This window comes from Quercus suber, unplaced genomic scaffold (assembly GCF_002906115.3).
Source record: "Quercus suber isolate HL8 unplaced genomic scaffold, Cork oak 2.0 scaffold_1024, whole genome shotgun sequence".
Lineage (NCBI taxonomy): Eukaryota > Viridiplantae > Streptophyta > Magnoliopsida > Fagales > Fagaceae > Quercus > Quercus suber.
The window spans coordinates 78347-84003 of NW_027070435.1; the positions used below are offsets into that span (position 1 = coordinate 78347).

Consider the following 5657-nt stretch of genomic DNA (forward strand, 5'->3'; position numbering starts at 1 on the left):
CACTGTAAGCTAAGATGAACAAATTGTTACTTTTGTTGTTGGACTTACAAAATTTTAGATAAAATTGGTTTGTTGTTGGACTTTTTTGTATTTAAAGAGTCCAAAATATTATTAAGAATATCATATTTAAACTTTATTTTAGCTGGGTTTAAAAAAATTATTAGAGTCAGAATCTTCAAAATTTTATTTTAGAAGGGTTAAATAAATAAAAAAATTATAATCCTATATATATAAAAATTTTCCGGCACAAGGAGTTCAAATGAACTATAGTCTATGCATAGCTCAATTAGATAATAAATATAATTTAAATACTACAGAGAATCACTATGAAATATGAACTGATAATGTGATATAATGTTCCATCTATGTATATAAGATCTGGGGAAATGGATAGAGAACTTGCCAGTGTTTTCGGCTCTATGAACACTCCTTTATAGAGCTGATTACACAGCTCGTCAGGGGAAAAATCGTGAATAGGAATGTTTGCGTCATTTAAAATCGCCAGGAAATTCAGTGGGGGCTTTGTTCCTCTCTTTGCTGTAATTTCTTTTCCCTCGAGAGAGTCTGCCTCACTGTTTTCTTCAACTTGTTGGATTTCAGTTTCCATTCCCTTGACTGAGTTTGTCTCATCACTGCTGGTTTGTGCAAAGAAAAAATAAATAAATGAATATATATATATATATATATATATGAAAATTAAGAAAACACCAACATATACAACACGACCAAATCATAAGCACAACTCAAAAATAAAAATAAAATCATAAGCACACTTCCATGTTTTAGAAAGGGAAAGAAAGGAACAACAATAACAACATACACTTTTATAGGGTGCATTATCGTTAGGATAGCAGTATACCACGTCCTGAGTTCTTCCTTCCTCCAGAACTGGTTTTCAGAGAGAGAGAGAGAGGACCTGGGTTCGTTTACTTGTTTATGGTCGTCTGGGATTTATGAGCTGTTTTTATTTGCTGAGCATGGCCCGCAGAACTCGTGGACCTGTGGTAGGAACAATAATGTTAGTAGGCACACTTTACACAATTATCTCGTAAGTGTCCCCAAAAAAAATTATTAATCTACGCGATAATAACTAATAGTCAATTACAGTTTATCATAAACTAGTATGTGCGACAGGCTTTTGCAGCTCAATATCTCTTTTCATTTGGAGATTTACATTTGGTGAGCTCTATTAGCAAAAAAAATAAAGTGGGAAGAGATATAGACACAAGTCTATGCAAGTATCAAAACCAACAAGACTATTGACCAATCATTCATGACAAGCTTGAAGATCTATATACAACAGTCACACATAGTATTCAAGATTTCTCCCACAAAGAACTAGGTGCATACAAAACAAGCTAAGCTCGTAAATGCACAATGCCATTAGTACGAAAGTACTAGGCCAAATTCACATGTGAAATGTGCTCAAACATATACGATCAAATTTTTGAATTTTTTTTCACTTTTTATGTGGTTTTGGATTTTTTACACACACAAAACAAAGACATAAAAGTAAGATCAGAACAAAAGCAATGCATACAAATAAATGCAAAATGCACAAATGCATGAAGATATGACATTTAATGCATGAAAGGTCCTACAAAGATCGAAAGAATTAGATCAAGGACCAAAAGAGCAAAAGCTCAACCATAAGAACCCTTCCTCATCCAAACGGAATGATTGCTTGGAATGAGTGTCTCAAGAGAAGTGAGACGAGGGTTGGGATAATGAGAACCGGAGATGCACATAGTCAAGGAGTTAAAAGCATTAAACACTTTCTTTAACAACATGCTATTTTCACTCAAATCCGGTTTATCATGCAAAGTACAACTTCCAAGAAACTCAAGTTTCTCTTTTCTTTTAATTCTTTTAAGAGCATGAAACTTAGAGCAATGAGGTCTTAGATGACCAAAGGCACCACAATGGTGACAAACAATGTGTTTAGGTCCATTAGGCTTTTTGGGAATGGATCTAGCAACTTGGGTTTGTTCTCTCTTCAACTTAGAACATTGAGGCCTTATATGACCAATCACACCACAATGGTGGCAAATTGGAACAAACTTAGATCCACTCAATTCCCTAGGATTGGACCTAACCAAAGGCTTAGGCTTAAGAGCCTTTCTCTCCACTTTTTGATTTCTTTTATGTGGAGGAATGTACACCGATTTGTCCTTTGAGGCAAAATACACATTAGGCACAAAATCGGGTACCACAACATGATTGCAACATACATTTTCATCATTTTTAACAGTAGGTTCAGCAATCAAACACTTGGCATGCATCTTAAGAGATTCATTTTCAGATTTAAGATCATCAACAAGTTTGTTAGACAAAACAAGTTTAGCATCCAAGTCCATATTCAAACACTCAAACTCTTTTAGCTTTTCAAGAGAATTTTCAGCAAGTTTCTTATATTTTTCAACCAATTTGATGGATTCATTGAGCTTTGCAATCAAATCATCATTTTCACAAAATAACTTGCTTAAACTCTTTTGAAACTTCTTAGCATTTTTCTTGAAGAGTTTGGTGCTAGGAATATCAACAACACCCAAAGATTCATGTAACATAGCATCACAATCACGAGGATTATCACTCATAGAGGCATTTTCACAAACACGTGGCATGTTACATTCATCACCAACCAAATCATATAAAGAGGCATATAAAGCACAATCCATGGCAAATAAACACAAGGGGTCAAGGATCACACTTAGGTAATGAAACCAAAACAAGTGTACCCGCTCTGATACCAATTGAAAGCTCGAAAATGTGTTGAAAACACAAGAGCTATTTAGACCCCCAATTAAAATTACGGCTCGATAGATTTTACACAACTTTAATACCAAGTGCGGAATAGTGTAAAAGCGAGCGGATGAACAAGTAAGCTACTCTAATCCATAAACTAAGCAACACAGCAGTAAAATGGAATTAAACAAGAGTAGGGAAGAAGGATGCAAACACAGAAAACACCGAGACGTGTTTTTGAAGAGGAAACCGAAGAACTCGGCGAAAAACCTCTCCGCCGCCCTCCAAGCGGAAATCGATCCACTAGACAATCAGTTGGGATACATGAGTAAGCAAGAGACCCTCCAAGCCTAATCTACCCGATGTACCTAAGCCCTCCAAGCTCCTACTCCAACAAGGCTTCTCGGAACCGTGTCTTGTCCTAGTTCTCCGGATCCCGCAACAAGCTCCATGTTGCATCTGACATCCTTGGCTTCTTCCAATGCTTCCCAGCAACTCCAAAACACTCTCTACACTCTGAATAGATGTGGGTTGTGTTTGGGTACAAATCTCCTCTCAAGGTATGATAATGGGAGAGGGATGGAGAAGAGGCTACAATGATTTCTCACTATGGAGGAGTAGCTCTCTCTCAAAAGATGGGTGTGTGTGTTTTAGAAAACCTCTCTAGGGTTTTTCTCTCTGAATAGCCTCACATACATTTGTGGGTAATGAGGGTATATATAGTATGGGTGAAGGGTAAGAAAGTCACTCATTAAAATCCTCCAGACAGAATGTTTCGCGACTGTCTCGCGGGAAGGCCTTACCCGCGAGACACTCGCGAAAACGACAGCCTGGCATGACTCTTCAGCTTCCAGTCATGTGCTTCTCACAGGACTCTTTCGCGGCTTAGCTTCCAGCAACACACCCGCAAGATCCACTTATCTTCAATAAAGCATTGAGTCTTCACCAACTTGATACTAAACCCAATACAATTAAATCCCACAAAATACAAGGAAGTGAAATAAAGTAATTACAACACATTTTGTCATGGAATAAAGCCAATATAAAACATAGTTGTAAATCACAACTTTACATGATTCTTTGAGCTTATGAAGATAAAAAAGAATCATCATATTTCTATAACTAAATTCAATCAGTAGTCAGATCTGTCAATGACTGGCCTCTTAACGAACTGAGACACATCATGAATGCTCAAAATGGATTCAGAATTGCTAAAACAAGTGACTTATTCTCTTATAGGACAATATATTGACTAAGATGCTGAAGATGATCCAGCTATCCTAAATCCCTGGATAAACAAAATACAAGGCCAGCATAGATTGCAATACCATGTCATTTTATCTACCACTATAAAAGTACATGAGAAATGATTTATAGGTTGAAAAATCATATCATATTATCTACTAAAGACTATTTAGATTCTAATACACAATTAAAAATTTGAATGGCATCACATGTAAGAGCAGATGAAAGTATCTTTAGAGAAATAGAAACAGAAATTAAATATTTAATTGGCGTCATATATTGAAAAATTATATCATATTATCTACTAATGAATATAGTGAAATATTTTTCGTATAAGGACCCCAAAGTCAACTGCATTTAGCAACAATCTTTGATATTTCCATTATAAGAATGCATAATAATTCCAGCCGAAATAATGATTTAGAGTAAGAAGTGATAACTAAGTGCACCTTAATTACAGAGAGGTAGGAATCAGAAAGGCCTGTATACTTCCCAACCATGTCAATGTGGACCTGTCAATTAGTTGACACACAGAGATAAACTTCTGACAACAAATAGAAAGAAAAATAGATTCTGAATTTGATAATCGCTTGTTAGACCCACCGGCTCATGCAACTTGTCACATTTTTCAGCCCTTGAAATCCATTCATCTAATGCAGGCTTGCCAGCTTTACTGTCATTACAGAAAGCATTGCATAAGGATGCTGAAAACATAAATTATGTCACATGCCTGTACACTTGAGCTCAAAATTAACATAATAATTAAGAACTGAGCTAATTAGACAAACCCCAGAAGGTTCAGCACTTTCAAGATTGCTTCATGGGCCTTCTTATCCTAATTCAGAAGAAAAAACATATCCAGCTGTAAGAGATCTTAATTAAATATTCAAGATTTACATTCCAAGGAGTGCTAAAGTACTACTTACTCTTAAAAGCAAAGGAATGTGCCAGATGTTGGGTACATCATGGAGAGTGATGATGTTTTCTGCCTGGAAAACAAGTGCTTTCAATGAGATAGAATCTTACAAAGCAGATAAATATAAATTTCAACTTATACGCACATAAAACTTTTGTCCATATCAAAATACCGAGACATGGCAAAACTGAGAGACTTTGACTTTTACGTTCTCCTCAAGTGCCTGTCAACAAATTCAATTTAATACATTTAGACAACCCAATAAAGTAGCAACATAAAAACATTACCTAAACTAATACATTCAGAATTTTTTTTCTAAATAACAATAAATATTAAAAAATTTAGTTAGTTGTCATGTGGCAAAAGAATGTTGAAAACTAGCATCTCGAGTGTCTAAAACTCTAGTTCCAAGATAAAAATCAAGTTTTTAAGTGTTGTTTTGTAAAAAAAAAAAAATTCACATAAAAATCGAGTTTTAAAAACTTGATTTTGAAAAACACCGCTATAGAGCTTAAAAACGTCACTATAGGGCTTAAAAATAGAGGTCTAAAAAATTTAGCAGAAAAACGCCGCTATAAGACTTTAAAACGTCAGTATAGGGCTTAAAAACGTCACTATAGGGCTCCCTGAACCTAGTATTGAACACTTACAAAAAAATTTTGCAAGAAAACGCCGCTATATGGCTTTAAAACGTCACTGTAGGACTTAAAAACGCCACCATAGGGGCGATAAAACTAAAAAAAAATTTTGC

At 35.3% G+C, this 5657-nt stretch overlaps 1 long non-coding RNA gene across 2 annotated transcripts; it reads right to left on the reverse strand.

The window, feature by feature from the left end:
• Window positions 1-4420: 4420 nt before the first annotated feature.
• Window positions 4421-5141, reverse strand: LOC112030855 (uncharacterized). 2 transcript variants are annotated; one of them, XR_002884916.2, is made up of 5 exons: window positions 5079-5141; window positions 4917-4979; window positions 4779-4819; window positions 4594-4663; window positions 4421-4502 (listed from the first exon to the last, which is right to left on the reverse strand). It is a non-coding gene; the product is annotated as an uncharacterized LOC112030855 (long non-coding RNA). The 2 variants fall into 2 exon arrangements; XR_010627186.1 differs by having other exon boundaries at window positions 4779-4825.
• Between the last annotated feature and the right edge of the window lie 516 nt (window positions 5142-5657).